This window comes from Lynx rufus, unplaced genomic scaffold (genome assembly GCF_022079265.1).
Source record: "Lynx rufus isolate CCGP_SWC_20201006 ecotype Redwood Valley unplaced genomic scaffold, mLynRuf1.p SCAF_1, whole genome shotgun sequence".
NCBI classification, from domain to species: Eukaryota; Metazoa; Chordata; class Mammalia; order Carnivora; family Felidae; genus Lynx; species Lynx rufus.
The window spans coordinates 145,638,240-145,664,794 of NW_025814823.1; the positions used below are offsets into that span (position 1 = coordinate 145,638,240).

The window sequence follows — 26,555 nt, forward strand, 5'->3', positions numbered from 1 at the left end:
GCCCCGCATTGGGCTCTGTGCGACAGCTCAGAGCCTGGACTTGCTTCGGATTCTGCCTCTCTCTCTTGCTCTCTCTCTCTGTGCCCCTCCTGTGCTTGCACTCTGTCTCTGTCTCTCAAAAATGAATAATGTTAAAAAAAAAATTTTTTTTTAAAGAGGATGAAAAGAAAAGTCCCAGAGTCTGGGAAATTATTTACAAACCACATATCCAGCAAAGGACCTTTATTGAGAATGTATAAAGAGTTCTCAAAACTTAAACAGTCCAATAGAAAATAGGCAAAAGACATGAAGGGACATTGGAGAGGATGTAACGATGCAGATTAAAACCATGATGAGATATCAGTACACACCTATCAAAATGGCTAAAACAAAATTTTAAATAGACAGAAAAACAGTTTCAACGTCAAAGCTGGCAAGAATACAGAGAAAGAGAATCACTGATACAACTGCTGGTTGAAATGTAAAATGATATGTGGTTTCTTAAAAAACTAAGCATTCAACTGTCATTTAATGCAGCAGTTACCTCCTAGGCATTTATCCTAGAGAAATGAAAACATATGTTCATCCAAAAACCTGCATACACATTTTTATAGCAGTTTTATTGGTAATAATGGAAAACTGGAAAAACCCTTTGATGGGTATATAGTTAGAAAACAACAACAACAACCGTGGCACAGCCATACTATGGAACACTATACAGCAATAAAAAGGAACAAAGTACTGATATGCACAACATAGATGAATCACCAGAGAAATATGCCAAGTAGATAAAACCAGTCCCCCAAGGTTATGTAATGTATGATTCCATTTATATACCATTCTTAAAATGATAAAATTATAGATTGGAATACAGATTGCCAGTTAAGGCAAGAGAGAAGGCAAGGAGAGAAGTGTGGCTATGGAAGTACAACACAAGGGATCTTTGTGATGATGGAAATGCTCTGTATCCTCCCTGTATCAGTGTTCATATCCTTGTTTTAATTTTGCATTATTTTTGCAAGATATAACAGTTGATGGCAATTGAGTAAAGGATAGACTTTTTGTATTATTTTTTAATAATCCATGTATATCTGATGTGTTTTTATAATCATTTTAAGATTAAAAGTTTAGTTAAAAAATGATTTTAGATTTCAAAGTTAATAAAAAGGAGAATGAAGGTGCTTTTTAATATAACTGGGAAAATCCCATCCCTTTAATGTGGGTGGTTTCCAGAACTTATTTGAAAAATCCAATGAAAATAAATTAACACAAATATGCTGATGTTTAATAGGCACTTAACATCTTAGAATTTTTTTATATTGTAGTAAGAGAAAACTTGTTGACTGAAACGGATCTCTAATTGATGTGATTTCAGGCAACATGACCAGATCAAGTGGAGCAATCTTAGTAATGTAGGACATTTTTTGGGGAGGGAGTAATATATAGGCAGGTGTTCTTTCTAGGGACCTCATTTAGAAATCAGCTTTTCTGCTATGACTGCCTTTTTCTAAATTAACTTGTTTTATTTTTTATTTTTTTAAATTTACATCCAAATTAGTTAACATATCGTGCAACAATGATTTCAGGAGTAGACTCCTTAGTGCCCCTTACCCATTTAGCCCATCCCCCCTCCCACAACCCCTCCTGTAACCCTCAGTTTGTTCTCCATATTTATGAGTCTCTTCTGTTTTGTCCCCCTCCCTGTTTTTATATTATTTTTGTTTCCCTTCCCTTATGTTCATCTGTTTTGTCTCTTAAAGTCCTCAAATGAGTAGAGTCATATGATTTTTGTCTTTCTCTGACTGACTAATTTCACTTAGCATAATACCCTCCAGTTCCATCCACGTAGTTGCAAATGCCAAGATTTCATTCTTTTTGATTGCCGAGTAATACTCCATTGTATATAGATACCACATCTTCTATATCCATTCATCCACTGATGGACATTTGGGCTCTTTCCATAGTTTGGCTATTGCTGATAGTGCTGCTATAAACATGGGGGTGCATGTGTCCCTTTGAAACAGCACACCCGTATCCCTTGGATAAATGCCTAGTAGTGCAATTGCTGGGTCATAGGGTAGTTCTATTTTTAGTTTTTTGAGGAACCTCCATACTGTTTTCACAGACTGCCTTTTTTTTTTTTAATTTTTTTTTCAACGTTTATTTATTTTTGGGACAGAGAGAGACAGAGCATGAACGGGGGAGGGGCAGAGAGAGAGGGAGACACAGAATTGGAAACAGGCTCCAGGCTCTGAGCCATCAGCCCAGAGCCCGACGCGGGGCTCGAACTCCCGGACCGCGAGATCGTGACCTGGCTGAAGTCGGACGCTTAACCGACTGCACCACCCAGGCGCCCCCAGACTGCCTTTTTAAGGCTTAAAGAAAAAAAGCTTCTTTATCCATTTTGAGAGAGAGAGAGAGAGAGAGACAGAGACAGAGAGAGAGAGAGAGGGGGAGAGAGAGAACAAGCAGTGGAGAGGCAGAGAGAGAGGGAGAGAGAATTCCAAGCAGGCTCCTTGCTCTCAGTGCTGAGCCCAGCATGGGGCTCGATTCTTTGAACCATGAGATTATGACCTGAGCTGAAACCAAGGGTCAGACACTGAACCGACTGAGCTACCCAGGTGCCCCATGCCTTTTTAAGCTTTTTTTTTCCCTTCCTTCAATTCTCTGCCTTCCATGACATTCAAGGAAGAATTTGACAGTGGAGTAGCACTAGAAGGATGCAACTCAGGAGCGATCATTTGAATGTATACTTTTTCACTTGAAGTTAAGAATTGGATTTCTCCTTTAATATTATTAGCATGCTTTATTGGTAGGGAGATAGGATTTAATCTTGCTATTACAATAATTTCCATAAAATGTCTTCTTACAGATTTCATACCTTAGTGTGAACTAAGAAATTCCCAGGATACCTGCATGTTGACAAACTTCTACCTAAAATTTAACGAGATCTATTTTTCCCATATTTTTGTAATGTGGACAAAATTGACTTGAATTATCTCTTATTTATAGATTGCAGTGAAGGCTTTTCAAGAAGTGTTTTCAGTTGTATTAATACTGACTTAAGGTCATTTGGTTAATACATAGTCAGGGAGCTGTAGAAACCACATTATAAGGCCAGGGTTAATTAGTACCAGTGAAATCATATTATAGAGAATGTAATACTAAAAAGCTTTCTGAATAATAAGACTATTTCCATAACAAAATGTTTGAAACACATGTGTCTGATTTTCTTCTTGGAATGTAAAAATAATGGTATTTATAATAGATGCATCTACATACTTAAAATGGAAATATGGAATTTTTATAGAAATGCTACAAATTTGGTTAAATAGCTTTTATATTTGAATATCAGTTTGAACATTTTTATTTTGGGTTGTCCCATTAAGTTATCTTCTAAATTTAGTATATGGTAAAAGTAATTATCAAACCAATGGAGGGAAAGAATGGTTATGTATTAAATGTTACTAGAATAGCCAGATAACTACTTGGAAAAACAAGATTGTGTACCATCTTCATCTCATATGCCAAAACATCATATGCTAAATGCACAAATTCAAATATAAAAGTGCTAAAGGGAAACTATAGGTTTATATTTTTATAATATGAAGTGGCAGGGGCTTTCTAAACATGACACTGATAACAAAAAAAAATATGTTACTGATCTCTATTGGTATGTAACAAACCATGCTGAAACTTAGTGACTGAAAACAATGGTGTGATTGTATCTCTCTTAAGATCTGTAGATTGGTTAGGTTGTTACTCCAGGGTCTCACCTGGACTCATTTATGAGGCTGCTTTTGTCTGGTGGATTGGCTGGAGCTGAAGGGTCTAAGAGGCTGCAATATCTCCCTCTTTGTTGTGTCTTATTCAGTTGTCTGGCCCAAGCTTCTCTACATGGTGGCTGGGTCCTGAGGAAGTAAATCAGAAGGTACGGGGCAGAACCCATCCTAGGTGGCCTAGGAGGCCTAAGCTCCAGAAGTCACACTTCTGCCACATTGTATTGGTCACAAGTTGCAAGGTCAACCAGATATAAGGGGGTAAGTAAATAGATTCCATTTCCTGAGTAGCAGTATCTCATTACAACGTAACATGGCCATAATGAGGCATAATTTTTTGGCATCCATTACTATAATGATCTCCCCCAGTATCTCTCTTGCTATCTAGACACTGCCTGAAAACAGGAACCAAGTAGATTTGGGTAAAATTTTAGATATATCCCTTACCCTCTGAACATTTACTGCTTACTTTCTACAATTTAGGGTCTAAATAGGTTTGGATTATGTGGTAGCCTTATTCTTTGAACTTGCCAACCATATCTGTACTACCCTTATTCATAATTGAAATAACTTTTTCAGTGACTTTAAGCAGTTTGATTATGATGTGCCTTGGTATAGTTTTCTTCATGTTTCTTGTGATTGGGATTCATTGGGCTTCTTATACATGTGGGTTTATAGCTTTATAAGTATTTACTTATCTCCCCCGACCCCATTCTTTTCCTTTGGGGACTTCATTTACACACATATTGGATTACTTGAAGTTGCCCCAGCTCATTGGTGTGCTGTTCATTTCTTCATTTGGTCTTTTTTTTTCTGTTTTATTTTGGGTAGTTTCATTGCTTTGTCTTCATGTTTACCGATCTTTTCTTCTGCGCTGATCTTTCTCAGATGTGTTTTTCATCTCTATAAATTTGGTTTGGGTCTTCCTGCTCCCTTCCCTCATCCCCAGTTTTATTGAGATATAATTGACATATATCAGTGTATGAGTTTAAAGTGTATAGCATGATGGTTTGGCTTACATATATTGCGAAATGATTACCATGACAGGTTCAGCTAACATCCATCTTCTCATATAGATAAAATAAAAAGAAAAGAAAGAAAAAACGAAAAAGAAATTGTTCTTCTGATGTGAACTCTTAGAATTTACTTTCTTAACAGCTTTCTTGTACATCATATAGCAGTGTTAGTTCTGGTAAGCATGTTGTACATTATACCCACAGTACTTATTTACCTTATAACTAGAGTTTTACCTCTTGGCCACCTTCCTCTAATTCCTCCTTCTCCCACCCTCCACCTCTGGTAATCACAAGTCTGATCTTTTTCTATGAGTTTTAAAAAATGACACATTTAAGTGAGATCATATAGTATTTGTCTTGGGCTTATTTCACTTAACATAATGCCATCAAAATCTGTTTGTGTTGTTGTAAGTGGTAGGATTTCCTCATTTTGTTTTAACATTTATTTATTTTTAAGAGAGAGAGACAGAGTGTGAGCAGGGCAGGGGCAGAGAGAGAGGGAGACACAGAATCCGAAGCAGGTTCCAGGCTCTGAGTTGTCAGCACAGAGCCCGACGCAGGGCTCGAACCCACACTTTGTGAGATCATAAGCTGAGCCGAAGTTGGACGCTTAACTGACTGAGCCACCCAGGCACCCCAGGATTTAATTTTTAATGGCTAAATAATATTCCATTATATATACTACAACTTTTATTCATTGATCCACTGATGGACACTTAAGTTGTTTCCATGTCTTGGCTATTGTAAATAATGCTGCTGTGAACATGGGGGTGCAGAAACTTTTTGTTTCAATGTTTTTGTTTCCTGTAGACATATTCCCAGAATTGGAATTGCTGGGTCATATGATAGTTATATTTTTAATTTTTTGAGTATCCTCTATGTTTTTTTCCACAGTACCAACTTACAGTCCCACCAACAGTGCACAAGAGTTCTCTTTCCTTACATCAATACCAGCATTTGTTATCATTTGTATTTTTGATGATGGCTATTCTAACAGGTGTGAGGTGATATGTCATTATGGTTTTAATTTGCATTGCCCTAATGAATATATTCTGAGCATCTTCTCTTGTATCATCTCACGTTTTGTGTATCTTCTTTGGAAAAATGTCTCTTTAGGTCTTTTGCCGATTTTTAAATTGGGTTGTTATTATTATTATTAATATTTTGCTGTTGAATTGTATCACTTCTTTATATATTTTGGATATTAACCCCTTACTGGATATATGGTTTTCAAATACTGTTTTCCCATTCTGTAGGTTGTCTTTCCACTTTGTTGTTGGTTTCTTTTGTTGTGCAGAAGCTTTTTAGTTTGATGGAGTCCTATCTGTTGTTTCTTTTTCTTTTTTTTTTTTAATTTTGTTGCCTGTGCTTAGATGTCATATCCAAAAAATAATTACCAAAACCCATGTCAAGGAGCTTTATTCCTATGCTTTCTTCTATGAGTTTCATGTTCCAAAGGTCTTTTTTTGAAAATCTACTAAACATGTTTAATGTTTCCTCTGGTTTAGGGGATGACAATTGATATCCATACACTAAATCTGGCCCACAAGATTTGTTTTGTAAATAAAGTTTTATTGAAGCACAGCCATGTCCATTCATTAACATATTGTTTGTGGCTGCTTTTTGCATTACAGTGGCTGAGTTGAGTAGTTGTTACAGAGACTGTATGGCCTGCAAAACCTAAATTGTGTACTATCCTGCCCTTAACAAAGAAAAAAAAATCTGACCCCTGGGCTTCTTGAACATAATAGTGGAATACATATAATAACTGTTTTGCTATGTTTACTAATTCTATCAGTGATATCATTTCTGGGTTACTTTCAATTGATTTTTTTTTTTTTTTGCTTCATTTTGACTTGTAGTTTTCTGCTTTTTTACATGCTTTTTTTTTAAATTAGATGGCAGACTTGGTGGATTTTACTTAGTATGTGCTGGGTATTTTTGTTTTCTTTCTTTCTTTTTTTTTTACATTTATTTATTTGATAGAGACAGAGACAACACAAGCTGAGAAGGGGCAGAGAGAGAGGGTGAGAGAATCCCAAACAGGCTCCACACTGCCAGCACAGAGCCTGACATGGGGCTCGAACTCACAAAACTGTGAGATTATGACTTGAACTGAAACCAAGAGTTGGAAACTTAACTGACTGAGCCACCCAGGCACCCCTAGTTTTGTTTTATTCTAAATATTTTTTAACCTTGTTCTGGGATACAGTTAGGTTATCTGGAAACAGTTTGATCCTTTTCAAATCTGAAAGTTAAGCTTTGTTAGATGGGACCAGAGCAGCCTTTTGTGTGGGGTTGATTTTGCTCATTAATGAGATAAATCTCTTCAGAGGACTTTATCCAGTGCCCCATGAATTATGGCTAGGAGGACCCCAAATTACTCTCAGCCCTATGCAGGTATCAGTTTTCTCTAATTCTTTTGGATGGCTCTTTTCTTGACCTGAGTTTTTTCCTCAAACATATGAGCTAATCCATACTCAGCTGAAGATGTGAGGGATTTCTTTTTTCTGTGCTGCTCTCTCCTCTCTGATTGTTTGCCCTGAAAGCTCTTAACAGTCATGGCCTCCCTGGTTTCTCAGTTCCATCTCCTACAGTCAGGAAGCCTGGTTGGCTCGGCCTGAGTTATGCCTCCCTGCACTGTGGCCTGAAAACTCTCTCTAGGCAATAAGCTGGAACAATCTTAAGACTTACTTTCTTGTTTTCCCACATCTCAGGGATCCCATGTCTTTGCTGCCTGATGTCCAATGTCTTGAAAAATCATTCTTTCATATATTTTGTTAAGCGTTTTAGTTGTTTCAGGTGGCAAGATAAATCTCTTCTCTGTTACTTCCTCTTGCCTAGTGATATTTGTGTTTCACTACATTAAAAGTAAATAACAATGCTATAGAACATACTGTATACAAAGTTGAAAGACAAATGACAAACTGGGAAAAGCATTTGCAATTATTGTACCCTGCTAAGGATTAATAGCTCTAATATATAAGCAGGCCTTGTCAATCAATAAGAAAAAGATGAACAATCCCAATAGAAAAATGAAAATGATATTTTTATTTGTTTATTTGCTTTTATTAGTGGGCAGTTGGCAAAAGAACAAATTAAAATCACCAATAAATATGTGAAAAGATTTTCTGTTCTAATAATATCAAAGAGATACTAATAGAAATGACACAGAAATACCACTTTCATCTATCATATTGCCAAGGAAGAAAACAAATGGTGATATGCATTGGTGACAAAACAGGTACAGCCTTTCTGGAATGCAATCTGGTAATATGTATGAAAATTAAAATAGTTACTTTTCTTAGCAATTCTAATTCTCGATATTTGCCCTAATGAATAATCCCATAAATTTATAAGCAAAAAATTTTATTGTAGAATTACTGATAAAAACTGGAAATAACTTGAGTATTAGTTATTAGTCAAGTGATTAATCTTTATATATGCAATTATTTATTTTAAATCCTACAGTAATTATTTTTATAATTTTTTACAGTTATTTTCCTCAGTTGTTAAATATAGGTATGTATGTACATTCAGATTATGACTAGTCTATTGCAAACAATGAGGTAGATAGATATTTATTAACACAAAAAGATGTCTTCAACATACTAAGTGAGGAAGACAAGTTATAAACTATTATGTATAGATGATACCATGGGAAATATACATACATACAAATACACACATATACATACAAATACAGTAGTTCTCTGGAAGATAGAATTACAGGTGATTTTTCTTTTTAAAACATTTTTTTAATGTTTATTCATTTTTGAGAGACAGAGAGAGACAGAGTGTGACTGGGGGAGGAGCAGAGAGCAAGGGGGGCAGAAATTGAAGTAGGCTGCGGGCTCCAGACTTTAAGCTGTCAGCACAGAGTCCTATGCGGGTCTTGAATCCACAAACTGTGAGGTCATGACCTGGGCCAAAGTCAGATGTGAATGAGCCGCCCAGGTGCCCCTGATTTTTATTTTCTAGTTTCTCTTCTCATATTTAAAAATTTTTAAAAATAATGAGCATGTATAACTTCTACAGTCAGAGACAGACAAATAAACCAGAAAGGAAACCCTCACAGAGAAGCCTTATAAAGTTCTGAGACACTAGGTTTTATAAAATGAAAATGAAGGCTCCTGAGAGGCTCAGTTGGTTAAGCATCCAACTCTTGATTTCAGCTCAGGTCATGATCTCATGGTTTATGAAATCAAGCTCTGCATCAGGCTCCATGATGACAGTGTAGAGCTTGCTTGGGATTCTTTCTCTCCCTCTCTCTGTCTTTGCCCCTTCCCTGCTTGCGTGCTCTCTCTCTGTCTCTCTCTCTCAAAATAAAGAAGTGAACTTAAAAAAAAAAAATGTTTATTTATTTATTTTGAGAGGTGGAGAGGAGCAGAGAGAGGGAGAGAGAATCTCAAGCAGGCTTCAGGCTGTCACTGCAGAGCTTGATGTTGTTGGTGGACTGGCAGGGTGGGGATGGGGGGCTCAATCTCACAGATCGTGAGATCATGACCTGCGCTGGAATCCAGAATTGGCTCCTTAACTGACTGAGCCACCCAGGTGCCCAAACATCTTTGACTTTAATAATTTTTAAAGTCATTATTTTTAACATATCACCTAACAATATTTATGTCACAGGTAATAAACATCCAACAAAGAGTAGTTTGATTTTTAAAATTATTTTTTAAAAGTAAAATAAGAGACTAAGAATAGTTTTTACCAGACATCAAATTTACTTGGACAATGGGATGAGTTTATTATTATGATGATGATAAAATTAGGAGATACTAATTATCTCTGTATGCGAGCCGCCTTTGATTTCATTTTAACTCCATTTTTGTCTATAATGTGATCTTTGATTAAAAGAATTGTAGGGGCGCCTGGGTTGGCTCAGTCGGTTGAGCGTCCGACTTCAGCTCAGGTCATGATCTCGCGGTCCATGAGTTTGAGCCCCGCATCAGGCTGTGTGCTGACAGCTCAGAGCCTGGAGCCTGTTTCAGATTCTGTGTCTCCCTCTCTCTCTGACTTTCCCCCGTTCATGCTCTGTCTCTCTCTGTCTCAAAAGTAAATAAAAACATTAAGAAAAAATAAAAAAGAAAAAATAAAGAATTGCAGATTATTTTGTTTTATTTTAACCAGGAGTGGTATATATACTTGCAGCCAGTATTTTCTTTTTCCCCCAGCATGTCACAGCCCACCGTGGCTCCTGCTTGGCTCCTCCTGGCTGGGGAGGGATGGCATTAGACAGGAAGCGCCAAGGTTTATATCACTGCTGAAGAAGTTGGGCCAGTGTTTTGGTGCCTTTCCCCCTGAGAGTCTCTCAGCTTTCTCTCAGTTTCTAAACCACTTCTTTACTCCTAGATATAACCTGTCTTCTAAAGAAAAAATCTTGTGTTTCTTACAATAAGGTATATTACTTTAGCGGGAAAATTAACAGACATTAATGAACTTGAACTCTTACATTTCTTTATCTCTGTGCATCCTTATGACAGACCAACTCTTGAAACTTTGCAGAGACAAGCATTCTGTCAGCTTCTTTCCTTTGCCTTAGATGTAGTTGGCTTGCCACTAATATTGTACAATAGGAACCAGGGTTTATTATCAAAGATATTACTGACCTTTCAAATGAAAACACTGGCACATTAGTGTTCACATGGATATCATTTCTATAGTTCAATAAAGACTCCTAAAGCTTCACTTCTACAGTCTGTCTGGGTTTGGAATATTTTTATGCTCTGCTGTGAGAAAAGCAGGTGCACTTGCACATTTATTTCTAAGATTTGTCTATTTTGTCATATGATTTGGGTTTAAAATTTCTGCAGATGTCAATCTCAGCCATTTTTGCTATTAGTAGAGGAGCTTAAAAGGTAGCTCTTATAAGTCTAACTTCATATTTATTTTAGAACAGCTTAAACCTTGTAGCCTATTTTCTCTCTGATATGTTTTTTTGTGGAATAACTTAAATCCAAAATTAGCTCAAAATGGAACCCTTCCCCTGTTGGAATATTGCTGTTTTAATACCTCACAGTCTTTTCCAGTTCGTGGTATCGACACTGCTTTGCAATTTGTTTTGCTGCCCTCTAGCCCTTTGGCTCTCCTTTCCATTATTGTATTTCCTTGGTGGGTGCCTGTGCCAGGTTCTGAGGCATCGAGGGGAGGGGTCTATAGGTTGTGGGCTCACTAGGCCAACTTTATTACTGAAGTCTTGAGAGCTCATAATGAGACTCATCTATCTAAAATATGACAAAGTTTGTTAGCTGATGTTAGCATCCTAGTGAGAATTGTGAGCTGGCCTGGTAATTTAGCATTTCATTCTAAAGTGAAGGTTTCTATGAACACATTACATAGACTAATGGACTTCCTTAGCAAAAGAAATAACCAATTAGTAATTCCATATCCTTTTATAACTGTGCTCTGCCACACCCCACTGCCCCAATTTTTGTTGTAAAATAATCAGATCAAATAATATCTTCTGTCTTCTAACTACTGTCTTTAATATTCATACTATTATATATATATATAAATAAATATATGTCTTCAACTATACTTAGAAAATACATACAAAGAGATACCTATGAATTACATACAAAGAAATCTTATGAGTTACCTCAAGATTAAGGTAAATTCGCTCCATTTGCTTGGTAGTTGTGTACGGTTTTTGAAGCAATAATATATTTTATTTTTGCATATAGCAAAATTAGATCCCCTGCAAAATTACAGCCAGTTATATTTAAAATATCTTAAAGTTGTTACAAATTTGTAAAACAAAATTTCCAGTCAACATTGTTTTTTTTTTTGAAGAAGGAATTTTCTTTTCTTTCTTGAGGAAGAAATATCATGTAAATACAAAGCATTTTTATTGTTGTTATGGGTGCTAATGACCTTTATCTCTCCAAATATTAGTGTTAAAATTTAAAAACACCTCGGGGCACCTGGGTGGCTCAGTCAGTTAAGTGTCCGACTTCAGCTCAGGTCATGATCTCGCGGTCCGCGAGTTCGAGCCCCGCGTCGGGCTCTGGGCTGATGGCTCAGAGCCTGGAGCCTGCTTCCAATTCTGTGCCTCCCTCTCTGTCTGCCCCTCCCCCGTTCATGCTCTCTCTCTCTCTGTCTCAAAAATAAATAAACGTTAAAAAAAAATTAAAAAAAATAAATAAATAAAATAAAATTTAAAAACACCTTTTGCCAAACCCAAACATTCATCAATAAAGATCAAAGGTCACAGAGCTGTGATGATTCAGTAGTAAAATATCAAAGTATTTATAAAGTCTTTTTTACAGTTGCTTAAATTAGGTGAAAAGATTTATCGAAAGATCTAGGACCATCTCCAATTACAACAAAATATTTGCCCAAAGAAGTCTCAAGAGAACTTACAACAGATTCATTCTGCAAGAATTTTAACCTCAGCAACAAAGTAGCCATCTTTAAAACCTAAACCCAAACTAGAAACTTGAATCATTTTCTTCATTTAATTTAAAAATACATTTCAAATAATTTCCCATGATAGTGGCTCCATTTTAATAGTTGAAGATGCCAGACTTATAAGGTGTAAAATAATAGGCATATTTCTACTCTAGTAGATTTATTTTTCCTTAACTATCATTCATGTTGCTCACAAAACCAAACAAACCAATCTTGTAAAATTGGGATGGTGTTTATTATACCCTGTTCACAGTAGTGTGGGCCTAGGAGAAAATTGGTGTATGGATCTGGAGAACTAGAAGGAAGAGAATTGACATTTTAACACTGGTTTAACAAAACAAAACAAAAACCCATAAAGTTACCATATGGAAATGAATCAATTGTTGCTCTAAAGAAATCTTGTTTCCCACTGTGACATTAAGTGTAGATTCTGCAGTAGTTTTATTGTCTCATTCAAGATGTTCAGGAAAGTTGTCTTTCAGCCCAGGCTCTCAGAAGCTAAGTCCAGGTATGATGAGGGAGCGTGAGGCAGGCTGAGGGGCAAAATACAGGCTGGCACAGCCACTGCCACCAGCACCCCCTCAGGTGGAATATGTGTGATATTCCTCAAACACTCCTGGCTACCCAAGAACAAAGGAAAGGGGTTTAAGTGCTTGCCATGGTAATGTAGAAACAAAGACAAATGAAAAATTAAATTCCCTTACTGCCTACAGCCCACTGATAAGTCCTTGAAACCCAGCAGAGTGACCTCCCTCTAGGAGATCAGCTGCCTCAATGATGACAGTTTGCTAGGGGCAAAAGAGAACCTTAGCTTAACATTATCCCAACCTTGAGGATCCTGTAAGTCTACTTCGTTTATCTCAGCTGCCCCAGGGTATATGCTAGCAATCATACTCTAAGCTTATGCCCCCCCCCCCATATACATCTAAAGGGTTTCATGACTGAGGTTTTATTAAATGGTAAAAAATGGTGTTTCCCTAGCAACAGTTAGCCCCTCAAGGTCCTGGAAACCTTGCTTCCAAAATTCCTTAGAGACTTAACTCTATCCCTGACCCCCTCCCAACCTGAGGTTTATAATGAGTTACCCATCATGACCCCACTGCAGCTCTTCCTGCCCACAGGTCCTGTCCCCCTGCTTTAATAAAGTCACTTTTTTGCACCAAAGACATCTTCAAGAATTCTTTCTTGGCCATCAGCTCTTTACCCCATGAACCCCATCACTCCAGAACTTCATCAGGTAAAGGCATTAAATACTTTTAGTTTAGGTTAATTAATTAGTTTTGAGACAGAAGAATGAAACATTTAGTCTCTCCTTAGGTTTAGTATTTTAATATCTAAAGAAATAGAATATATGGTAATAGTGAACTTAATTTATTTTTATTGAGCTCCGCCTTTTCTTTTTAATTATTTGGTAATGTTAGTTTTAACATTGTGCAGATCAAGAGAGATCATTGTTTCTAGACTTCCATACTTGATTACCTAAAGACAAAGCTGTTAGCTAGTGGGATCAATGAAAAGTTTTCCGGTCCTTTAAGAATTGAATAAGATTTATTGAAACAGTCCTAGTCAGCTGCAAGAACAATATGAGTTAACAAGAACTGAATAGATAGTTCTCTTTTAAATGGTCCCCAATAAGCCACCCTGACCAAATTGTATGGAACTTTGTTCAGCCTACCCACAACACATAGACTTGTTGACAGCATTGAAGTAAAACAGAAAAATGAATCTATAAGAGCAATAAAGCAGCATTACATTTTGAATTTAATTTAATTTAGATTTAAGTAGGGACTTAAAACTGACCTGAACCATGACCAAAAACTAGACAAAACAATACTAATTTGTAGATCTTCTTTCCCTCACCAAAAGGAAAATAAAAAGCTATCTGAGTAGTGGTTCAAACTGCAACCTACCTAGATTTATATTTTCTTAGATTACTCATTGGAAAAACACCATAAAAACAAGAAAAATCTAAATGATTTGTCAGCCAACCTCAATATGTTATTTAATTGGAAAAAAAAAGTATAACTTCCCAGAGAAAAGAGTGGATGCAGTTTGTCCTCTATTTCATGGTAGTGTAATAAATTTAAAAAGTATTTTAATTGCTACCAATATTTAATAATTACTTTAAAAACAGTAAGTGCTTACATATATTGAGTAATTTCAGTTAAGATGAAATTTATTTAAGGGATAGTGGTGTAATTATGAATTGATAAAGTATTATAATTCACTATGTATGTTTCTCATACAGAATCAGAAATAATAAGTGTATATTTAAATATCATTTATGTATATTCTTTTTCTATAAGTGGAATGACATTTATAGATATAGGAAACTTTAATTTACAATGACTGAGACTACATCAAATTAATGATTAGTGACAGTAGAGTAAATATGTAATGTTTTACATTGTGTATGTTGGACTATACCTCTTATTCAGAAAATAGTGGTGTATCTCTTTTAAAGTCAATAACGGTAATCATAAACAAGATAATTCCATCAGCACAAGTCAGTCTTACTCTGCATATATTAATTTAGCACAGTATTGCACTTAATAAATTATCATTAATCATAAATACATTTTCACATGTGCATATTTAAGTTTTTTAATGTTTGCTTCTTGGTTTTTCTGTAGGGCTAAGGTATAAGACACTCATTTCAAATCTAAGAAGCCGCATAATCAGTCTTTTGAAGCCCACTGCAATCAATATCTATGCAAATGGGGTAGTTATGGAATTTACACTGCTTTGTCAATCAATCACTAGTCAAGTCCCCCCCTACACTCAATATACTCATAGATTTTTTTTCTTTTTTAAGGAGAAAACTTTTTTTCTTTTTAAAGAAAGAGACTTCCTTTTATTTGTTATATAAACAAGTGCTACAGCTTTTCCTGCCTCTACCTCTTCATACTTACCTGCCAGCACAGTGAGTCAGCCCATGCTGCCAGTCTCTTTCTGTGTGGTGGTGGTCAGGCTCCAGGCTTCCTGAGCGCCACCTGTGGCCTCCTATGGCCCTGTCTTTGAGTCTGAGTTCTTGAAAGAAGGAATGGACCTTTGGGACTCAGCTGGTTGGACCAGCCTCCCTAGAGTATTGATCATTTGCTGCTTGTCCACTGGCAGAGAAGTCTTCAGTGGATCACTGAAGGGCTCTTTCTTTCACCTTGATTATGTCAAGTTCTTGCCAAGGACTTGGTGGGGACATAGAAACCTTGCTAACTAAATAAGCAGAAGATGGAAACTGAGAAGGATAGTTAATTAGGTGGAATTTCAAAATTGGGGTTCAAGGTTTATTTGCATTGGATGGAGTAATGGACTGTAAGAAGAAATGTAATAAGGAGAAATCTGAAGTTTTACACTTAGATTAAAGAGAAAAAACAAATTACTAAACATATACAAATTAGGGAAAGTCTGGTTAATAGTACTTGCAGTGAAAAACAAAACAAAGTAAAAACTAGATCTTTTTTTGGCTACCTGTAACCATGGTATGAATCTTTAGTCTTGAGGACTGCTGAAGAAGCTAATGCATCTTATGTCTTATAAAGACAACAGAGGAAGTTAATAATCCATCTGTTTTCTGTCGGTCAGCTCACATCTGGTGGATGCATTGAGTTCTGTTCTGAAACTTTTAAGAATAAGTCTGAAAAACTTGAACCTTTATAGAAGAGGGTAACTTAGATGATGAGGAAGCTGAAACTGTTAAAAGTTTAAAGTAGAGAGAATGTAGGTAGAATGTGATGTTGTTCTTCAAATACTGAAAACATATCTGCAGACTCAGTATGTGAGTAGGAATTAAGTTCCTAACTAAGTTCTGGATTATGAGTATACACACACAGCGTTATTCCCTTGTGTAAGTGAAGTCTGGGGATGGATAGTCCAGGGCTAGAGCAACCCTTCCACAAAGTCATTGAGGACTATGAGTCTAATATCTTCACCGAATGATTATTTCCATCTTCAGGATCACCTCATGGTAAATCACGGGAACTCCTGCAGTCACATCCCTATTCCAGACAGCAAGAAGATGATGAGTATGGTGTGGGGGAAAGCCACACCTTCTTTCTTTTAAGAAACCTTCTCAGAATTTGCACTGACATTTTTTTGGCAACTTAGTCTTATGGCCACACCTGGCTGCCATGGAGGCAGAGTAAAAGCAGTAGGTAGCAGTAGGAGGCTTAAAAAGGACAAATTTTACTAAATATAGAGAAGAATTTCCTAGTAGTTTTGTGTGCCCCAAATTGAATGGGCTTTTTTAGAGATACCAATGTAACTGTTGTTGAACATTCAAAAACAAACTAGAAAATTGCCTATCAGGGATGTTTTAGGGAGAGACATGATAGGTACAGTTCCTTCTGATACAATGTGCCAGGATTATTTCAATATATGTGTGCACAGGGCCATACTGAGTTTTAGTTTAACTTTTCTTATGAGAGATTTTGATAAAATTAGATTTTTACTTACTACATCTCAATAATAACAAATATTCCTTAAAGTAAATACTACACAAGTCTTGTTTTCATGTTTTTCAGAAGCCCGCATTTTCTTTTAATGGAAAGCACTAGTGAAATAGTATTCTGTGGACACATAATGACCCCACACACTTAGCAATCTTTCTGATGCTTGAAGTTTTATGCCTTATGAATTTTCTTACTGATTTGTTTGCTATAGGAAGTATTGATCAATTGATTAAAGCAGATTTCATTCAATATAGCTATAGGACAGATACATTTGTATCACAAGATACAAGATATAAGATTTGTAACACATGAAATGTATAGTATCTTTCATTTTGTGGTGGATTTTTATTTTCCTTTGGTATTTGAATTGTGTGAATTTCTTTAGAAAATATTAAGATATTAATGTGGTAGGTGTTTTGGATTTGTATTCCCAATTGTATAATTAAGAGATCTAACATATTAAAGTTATGAGTTTTGTAATTTTAAACGATACTACCCTGTCTGCACCATAAGTCTGTGGGAGGTAGACTGAAAACACTCTACTAGTATGTCTAGGCCCGTGCTCATTCTCACTGACACAGATAAGATTGAGAAGTTAGACACAATAGTTATTGGATGCCTACTCCATTAGAAACAGAAGGAGAAAATCTATTGCTTGCCAGATTAGAAAAATGTCATATAAAAAAGAAACTCTGGCTCTAGTATCCTCTTGTGTCTCCATATGTGTGTATCTAATCTCAGCTGGTCCACCTGAGAATCCCCCCTGCACCCCGAGTGCAGACATCCCCTGCACGCGGTCCCATTTCTGTTCCAACAAGATGAAAGAAGCTATCATGAAGTAGAAGAAACTCACTGAACTGCAAGCACAAGTGCGCATTGGTGGGAAGGGAACTGCTCACGCAAAGAAGAAGGTGGCTCCTAGAACAGCTACAGCAGATGATAAAAAAAATAAAAAATTCAGTTCTCCTTAAAGAAGTTGGGGGTAAAAGATATCTCTGGTATTGAAGAAGTGAATATGTTCACAAACCAAGGAGCAGGGGTCCACTTTAAGAACCCTAAAGTTCAGGCATCCCTGGCAGCGAAAACTTTCACCATTACAGGTCACGCTGAGACAAAGCAGCTGACAGACATGCTACCCAGTTTCTTGAACCGACTTGGTGCAGACGGTCTGACTAGTTTAAGACTGGCTGAAGCTCTGCCCACCCAGTGTGTGGATGGAAAGGTACCGCTTGCTCCCGGAGAGGAGGGCGATGATGACGTTCCAGATCTTGTGGAAAACTTGGATGAAGCTTCAAAGAATGAAGCAAATGAATAGAGGCACCTTCTGAAGAAGATAAAACTTGAAGGAGTTACTGGGAGCTATTTTATATTATGACTGCTTTTTAAAACTATTGTTGATGGATCTGATAAAATCTAGATCTCTAATATTTTTAAGCCCAAGTCTCTTGGACACTGCAGCTCTTTTCAGTTTTTGCTTATACACAATTCATTCTTTGCAGCTAATTAAGCTGAAGAAGCCTGAGAATAAAGTTTGAAACAAGGTTAGTAAAGTTCTCTGCCTAGCAAAAAAAAAAGAAAGAAAGAAAGAAAGAAAGAAAGAAAGAAAAGAAAAAAGAAGAGAAGAGAAGAGAAAAGAAAAGAAAAGAAAAGAAAAGAAAAGAAAAGAAAAGAAAATAAGAAAGAAACTTTGTTTCCAAGATTCCAAACAGGTAAATCAAATGTTGTTAACAGTACTCTGGTAGACATTGTTAGATTGTGGTCTTTTAGAGACTTAAATGGATTTTCCAGAATATAAACACACTGCCCACACTTGGCCTATCTATACATATTTTCAAGGCATAGTTTTGATTATTTATATCTGTGTCTGTATCTGTACCTATTCATTTTAGTTATAGTGAATAATTTTGGAAAGCATTTTGCTTCAACCTAGCGTTCATATGGTTCAAGGCATAGAAGGACAGGGTTGCGGGGAGCTCTTAGGGAGACGGTCCTCCACAGTGCCTAACTGATGCCCTTTCATGATATGTGTTAGATGGTGTACAGCTCAGCTCTGCTTCAGGAAAGCAACTATTGGATCCCAGCTGTTTGGTCCTCCTGTTTCTTGGCTTCTAGGCCTTATCTCACGCTCAATTTGAAAACTTTTCATTTGAGGGATCCTAATTTGATCCCCAGATGAAAGCCTTAACTCATATGATAGGCACTGTGTTGAACTGACTTGCGCCATGCCTTCTAAAGATCATGACTTGTTTTGCAGGGAGAAAGATTAAATTAAAATGGAGGAGTTGATTACTTTTGCCACTTTCCTTGTTTCTTCCCAACTCCTCCCAAAGAAAAAAGGACGGAGCTTTTCCACCACTTGTTTTTTCTAAAAGCTTGCACAAGTAACTAACTCATCAGGCCTCAAGTTCTTTATCTGTAGACAAGGATAATAATATCTGTTATGTAAGGATTATGGCAATTAAATTTAGTAAACATCTTCTGAGCTCTTTCTGTATCCTTGGTCTAGTAAATGGTAACATAATTTCTTTGTAAACCTTTTAGCACAGTATCTGGTACATGGAGATCAACAAGTATGATTCCCTTTGCATTCTAAAATGAGGTCCTAATATAACAGGGACCCCATTGAGTCCATAGTCCCAGCCCTGATCCCATGAACCTCTCAGTTTATCTATCGCATGCTGTGTTTAGGGGATTGGGATTGAGTCTTACATAAATGTGCCTGCCCCTTTCTTTTTCTTTTTCTACCACATATCTGTGGCTTGTTAATAGGTCCGTTCCTCAGCTTGTCTCTCTTGTCCTGCTTCCCTCCTAAAAGATTCATCTTTCTTTTAGACATCCATACTAAACTACAGTGCATGTATGTATGCCTGGGGTGGACTTCAGTGACTCCCCAATTGCTTCTGCCTACAGGTTTTGGTTTGTTTTGTTTAAAGCTCAATGAGTGTTCATCACAAAGTGATCATACCTATGTATCCAATACCCAGATAAAGAAACAGAACACAGTTTCTTTGACACTTTCAGTCACTACTTGGTGTCTAATCGTTACACTAATCTGACTTCTACACTAGACTCATTTTGCCTCTTTTGTTTGTTTGTTTGTTTGTTCTTCTAAGGATTTTATTTTTACATAGTCTCTACACCCAACATGGGACCTAAACTTACAACTCTGAGGTCATGAGTCTCATGCTCCACTGACTGAGACAGCCTGGTGCCCTTGTCTCTTTTTTTCTTAACATTATATAAATATATCACATAGTGCATATTGTATCTGTCTTATTTTGTTCAACAACATGTTTTTAGATAATACTAAAATATTTTCTATTGGTTTTGGATCTAACTTTGTACATTTACAAAATATCAATATAAAAAATTAAATAAAAGTAACCTGTTTTGCTGTATAATATTCAGGAAACTGATTTAACATTTGATTTTGCAGTCAAACTAAATAGTGATGTAAATTGACCAGTTACTGTACTAGTTTTGGCTGCCATATTGAGATTAGCTAAAGGCAATAGAATAGAGTTACAATTTAAAACTAATAGTTTTTGGGATGCCTGGGTGGCTCAGTTGGTAGAGCATCCAACTCTTTGATCCCAGGGTTGTGAGTTCAAGCCCCACATTGGGCTTGGAGCCTACTTAAAAAAAAAAACAACAACTGATTTTTTTTTTCTTAAACACCATTATTTTCTTAAATTCACTTTTAAGCAAGAGCCTAAGGAAGTATACTTTTAGAGGCCTGCTGGTCTTAAACGGGAGATAGAACTTAAGTTTTATCACTGAAGTTCTATGTGAAATTATAGTGAATCATCATTAATAAAATCTTTTGTTATTATTTTCCATAGGAAAAACATTTAGGATATAAAGTTATATTTGTTTATATGTATTTTTATTTCAAAATATGTAGTATTTATTGATGTAGGTGTTATGAAATAAATGTGACATAACATGAGTTGATTGTTATCAGTTTATACTGCGTCCATGGAGTCTAGAAGGGACTGAATTATTATGATGAACACCTTATAATATCAGTGTTTGATGTCACACACTTGCACATAATGACATCAACACAGCTGGAGCCTGATAAATGGCCTTCCTTGACATTTTCTCTGCAGAAAATGTCAGTAATTTCGTTCAGGAATGAAATTTTCTCTACAGAAATGTTCACAAGTTGTTCAGTAGTTTACTGCACTGCTATTGGCTAATAGGGTAAATGGATTACCATAAGGAATGAAAGAAGCGTAACGTTTATTGGATATTACTGTTTCCAGTTTACAACAAACCACATCATGTTTCCTCTGTTCATTCAACATTGAATATATATTATGTTAAATGAAAATGAATCACATATTCTGAATATTTTTATTCTACACTTCAGAATGCTTTTTAAGATATTGTCTAACTGCCAGCTAATTTACAGCTCTGAAACCTTGTTGTATCATTTCTGAATAGAGCATTCAATAATTTAAAGTGAAATAAATCACCGTATGATGAATTGCTGATAAATCTTTTGGGTTGTAAGGGTTTCTTTGCTATAGCCTTATATATAATTGTACATTTTAGCAGGGATGCCCTCTGAACATTAGAGGACATATTCATGAGCTGAATTTCCAAAAACAAATCTAATGATTTGACAGCCCTGCTCAAAAGACAGCAGCTCAGCATTTTAGAACTTGCCATGCACTGGATGACAGAGTCACAGTGAGCCTGGGAATATCCTCTGTGCTCTGACCTTCTGCTTCTTCCTCTAGGCCTGGCTGCTGTTGTCCTGAGGCACTAACAGGATGGTACCCACTCACCAACCAGTCTCTTATCTCTGCAATCCCAGTGAGGGTGGGGGTAAATGTTGTGTATCCCAGCACAAGAATGCTGTCAGTAGTACACTGTCATGGCTAAAACCCTTGTTCTTGTTCACATGGAGATTTCTTAAGGGAAAATAATTTCCAAGCTCTGTGGAATAGCTTAAAAATACTATTTTGACATTCTCATAGCTGATTTCAACAAAATTCTTACTGCCTAAATGTTATGAATGGAATAAATATTTTCATAAATTCATTGAAAGTAAGTATAAGCAGATCGAAATATATTGACTATTTTTTTCTATTGGGCTTCTTCTGACTAGACTTTTAATATTGCTGCTTTTAATATTAACTTCATTTCACTTTTATGGATAATCAAGAATGTGCATGAAACCTTAATTTCCAACACAGAAGGATAATTGCTCAGTGATCATTTACTTTCTTTAAAACGTAACTGAATATAAACTAGGATAGAAACTAAGAAAAAGAGCTATTTTTAAACATGGATGGCGTTGAAATGGTGTGTGAGATCAAATGGCATATGAAAAATGCACTTACCTTTTTTTTTTTTTTCTGCCTTATACCTGTAACTTAAAGTGGACCTAGGATCTAGTTCATTTGTTTAGTCACAGAATCACAAGTAGTATCTTTCTGGTCACTAGTAGTCTAACCCTTACTTGAAAGGTTGGGAAATGGAGCCTACCATGTTAAGTGGCTTGCTTTGTAACAGAGGTAGCTCCAGCATCGATGCGACTCAATTACATAAATCCACTGCTGTGTCCCTCACCTATGGCTTACTATTATCCTTTGTTCAACGACAAGGGTAAGGTCTCATTTAACATGTTTTAGATTAAAGAGATTTTATAGTAACCTGAAGCACAGGAAACACGAATTTATTAGAAAAGACACTAGCCTTTAGCAGAGATGTCTCTGCTAGTTTCAGGTTAATCTTTCTGGGACACCAGTTCTAAATCATTTTTTAAAACAGTTGACCGCCATAAGCCGTATCATAGCTCTTATGCCACGTATATGCCAAAACAACTGAACTGTGGTATGTGAATAAACATGCCTTGACCCCAACCTGGTTTTCTTACCGCTCTTTCTATGAGCAAGCAGAAGACCATTTAAAGTAAGAAAAGTGGAGGAAAACAGAGAAGTAACAAAGGGCAATTTGAGCAGTATGTGCACTACAGTATCCGTGGGACCCTTCTCCAACTTCATGTGATAGCGTGCAGTATAGAAAAGGTTCTTTCAGCAAGTGTTTAGAAAAGTATGTTCCAAAAGATCTGCATAACATTAGTGTAACCAAGTGTTCCTCTATGTGGCTTCCTGTTTTGGAATTAAATGCCTTCAGGGTACTCAGAATAACTCTGTTTAGAAACACAGGGAGAATTTAACCTTTTATGCTCCTCATCGGTTCTTAAAAACTATATATTAATTACTTTGTTTCTCAATAGTTTCAGCTAAGTTTGAAAATTGTTTATACATAAAGTAGGTTGTTTAGTTAAAAAACAAAGGTATGAACAGGAATTCTGGCAGTAATTATTACCACTCAAATCATAAGATCGGTTTGGTCTCTTTTTAAACAATTTTCTTAGACCAACTTTTTGGCAGATAGGGTTATTTCCAAATGAACTCAATTAAAAATTTCAACTGTGGTTATTTGTAGGAGGTATATACTGGGAGCAGATGAGCTGAATCTGTGTTTACTTCTTTGTAGTGTTATTGTTCAACATTCTTAGCTTGCTGCAAAGCCAGCAGAGGGAGCACCAAACAATCTTTTTGTTTAGCTTGAAGCTTTAATGATGTATTTTTAAATTTTTTTCATCATTTTCATTAAAAAAGATATGTACACCTAATCATTTACTGATTATACATTTTCACTATATAATATAGTTTTAACTTTCTACATGCTTCTAATTCTTTGAATTTGAAAGATTTAAAGGAGCCTTATTTGTGCATTTCCATTCTACACACGTTCATTAAATGCATAATAAACTGTATTAGACTCGACAAGCAACGGAGTCAAAGGCGAATATGCCATAGTCTCGGTCCTTCAGGAATTTATAACCTAGTTGAAGAGAGAATTATAAAGATCTTTCTATTTACAAGGTTAAAAATATGGGCCACTTATCTTGATGAAGATCCGTGGAGATATTATTGAGAAGGTGATATCTGAATTGGACCTTGAAGGAGAGGTTTCCTAAAATGGAAATTCTAGACTGGAGGGAACAGTATAAACGCAGGGTGTATTTGGGGAAAGGAAGTTATAGTGTTGTGTCTTGATAGAACATGGGTGATAGAGGGGGTGTACTGGGAGATAAGGTCAGAAAGCTAAGGTGGGGTCAGATAAAGGAGCACTATGAAATCTATATAGAGAGTTTTGGTTTTATTCTTTTGGCAAAGGAGAACAAATTGCAGACCATTAAAAGGAAGCAAATGATGTTTTAATAAAATAATCCTTCATTCAGGGTAAAAGGTTGCCTGGAGAACCGAGATTAAAATTGAACATTTTTGTGCAAGATCAGATGAGATATTATACCAGCTTAGATAATAATAATGCTTTTCATGTGTTTGTATAGATATCATACATGTTTGTGTGTGTGCACATGTGTTTCTATAGCCATCTATGTATATATGTGTGTGTGTATTCACACACATATAGTATATACAATACTACTGTTCCTAAGGTTGGAGATAACTTGATATTTCAGAGTTATCCTGTGATTTAAAGATTTGTACTAAAAATATGTTAGTCAGTGTATACAAGGTCTCAAAGCAAATTCAGGGCAAAGCTTGTACTCAAACGCTATGTCTTTTGAGTCCAGACCTGGTAGTGTTTTCATCATAGGGTGCTGCTTTTGTTAGATGATGTCAGTGTGGGCAGGAAGGATGGAATGTGTGTGAGAGACATTATGGAGGTATAAAAGGAGTGGACACAGGACAAGGACGGGTTGAAAACAGCCGCCAGGTTCTCATTCTCTGTGACCAGGAAGCTGAATGTGTTGCCACTGCCCCCATTTGAGACTTAAGGGGAGACGCTGGTTGGCAATGGGATGAGAGATAGACAGGGGGAGGGACGGGTGGGTGAAAGGTAATTCAACCTCAGCGTGTCAAATTCAGGATGCTGGACAGCATCTTTGTCAAGATGTCTAGCACAAACTTCCCATTTTAGTTTTGGAGCTCAGAAGAGGAGCCAGACCTAGAGTTTGAGAGTGGATGCGATAATTCAGGGAAACTAGACTGAGAAGAGAAGTGAAGTGAGAGCCACCCTTGGGGGACACCTCTGTGTAGGCGGGCAAGGAGAGAAAGAAGTGTGGGCAGAAGCCTGCAGAGACACTGACAGAGATCAGAGCAGTCAGGAGAATGCCCCATTCGTCACTTAACAATGTTTGTGTGGCTGCTGTGTGCAAGGCACTGTCCAGAATGTAAAGGAGGGTGTCTTTGCAGAGTCCACTGTTGCAGAGGATGGTTGAAGATGGGACTGAGCAGAGGTCACTGGGTTTGTTTACTCAGGCGATCAGGCTTCCTAAATATGCACAGAGCTTTAATAGTGTCCTAAAATACAAAGGATTAAAAAAACTTTTTTTTTAATTTGAGGCTAGGGAGGGGCCGAGAGAGAGAGAGAGAGAGAGAGAGAGAATCCCAAGCAGGCTCCATGTTCAGTGCTGAGCCCCATGCAGGGCTTGATCCCATGACCCTGGCTGGGATCATGACCTGAGCCCAAATCAAGAGTCCGAGGCTTAACTGACTGAGCCACCTAGGCACCCCATAAAGTGGACTTCTACCTCACAACTCTGTATATAAGAAGTTAAAAAATCTGAGAGGTTCTTGGCTCAAATGTATGAACTATAATCTTGATATCCAGGTTTGTTGTTTGTGTATCAAACACAATTTTGTAGCTTCCAGAAGATAGTAATACCCTTGTAATCTTGATTATTTATCTTTATTTTATGTCTACTTTTAGTTTGATTTTTTATAACAGAGAAAAAAATCACTGTTATCCTTGTATAATGATGTAAGTTCAGTATAAAAAATTAAAATACAAAGAAGAAATTCAAAAATCACCCCTCAGATACCCACCATAATACATTAGATAGCGAGAAATACAGTTTCCTCCCTCTCTGCTTCCTCGTCCTTCCCTCTTTCTTTCCTTTCCATTGATCTGTTGAATTCAAGTTTCATGTTGGGTATAGGCATTATTTAAAACTAAAATCTTAAAAAAAAAAAGGGTAACCCATTGATCTGTTGATCATACTATGTCTGTTACTGTAAATAAAAAGGATTCAATGTATTTTCACTTTAATTTATAAAAAGGAAAGGATACTAAAAGTACTAAAACAATTGTTGAACTTCCAAATATGTACTTCACTGTAAGAGGTAGTATATATTTTGGAATATCTGTAAAGAGATTATGGATACATGAGGTTAGAGCCATGATTTTAAGATGAAAATTTCTGTTTAGACTTTATATGTGATCTGTTTTGAAAGATGTGCATATATACTCTACCTTCCTGTCCTCTCCCTGTTTTTGGTTGTTACACATTATTTTTACTTATTTGAGCTTTATAACATTTACATTCTGTTTTGTAATTAAGGTTTATAGTTGTTTAATTCTAGTTCTGTATTTAACTGGAATATAATTAACTAGAATTCAGTACTCACTATGATTTTTTTCCTTGACGTTTTAACCCTTGAATTTTACATTTGATTTATATTTTAGTTTCTGTTATTAGAATTATTAAAAAAATTTTTAATAAAAAAATTTTTTTAGTCCAGACTTTAGCCTCTACTACCAAGCTGTAATCAAGACAGTATGGTATTGGCACAAAACCAGACACATAGACCAATGGAATAGAATAGAGAACCCAGAATCAGACCCACAAATGTATGATCTACTAATCTTTGAGAAAGCAGGAAAGAGTATCCAATGGAATAAAGACAGTCTCTAGCAAATGATGCTGGGAGAACTGGACAGCAACATGCAGAAGAATGAAACTAGACCACTTTCTTACACCATACACAAAAAGAAACTCAAAATGGATGAAAGACCTAAATGTGAGACAGGAAACCATTAAAACCCTAGAGGAGAAAACAGGCCACAACCTCTTTGACCTTAGCCAC

General features: G+C 36.4%; 1 protein-coding gene and 1 pseudogene across 1 annotated transcript in view; both read left to right on the forward strand.

Moving 5' to 3' along the window:
- The window catches only part of ATG10 (autophagy related 10), a 261,116-nt gene that overhangs the window by 84,426 nt on the left and 150,135 nt on the right, over window positions 1-26,555 (forward strand). The window lies entirely within an intron of this gene.
- On the forward strand, window positions 15,953-18,180 carry LOC124518641 (transcription factor BTF3-like; annotated as a pseudogene).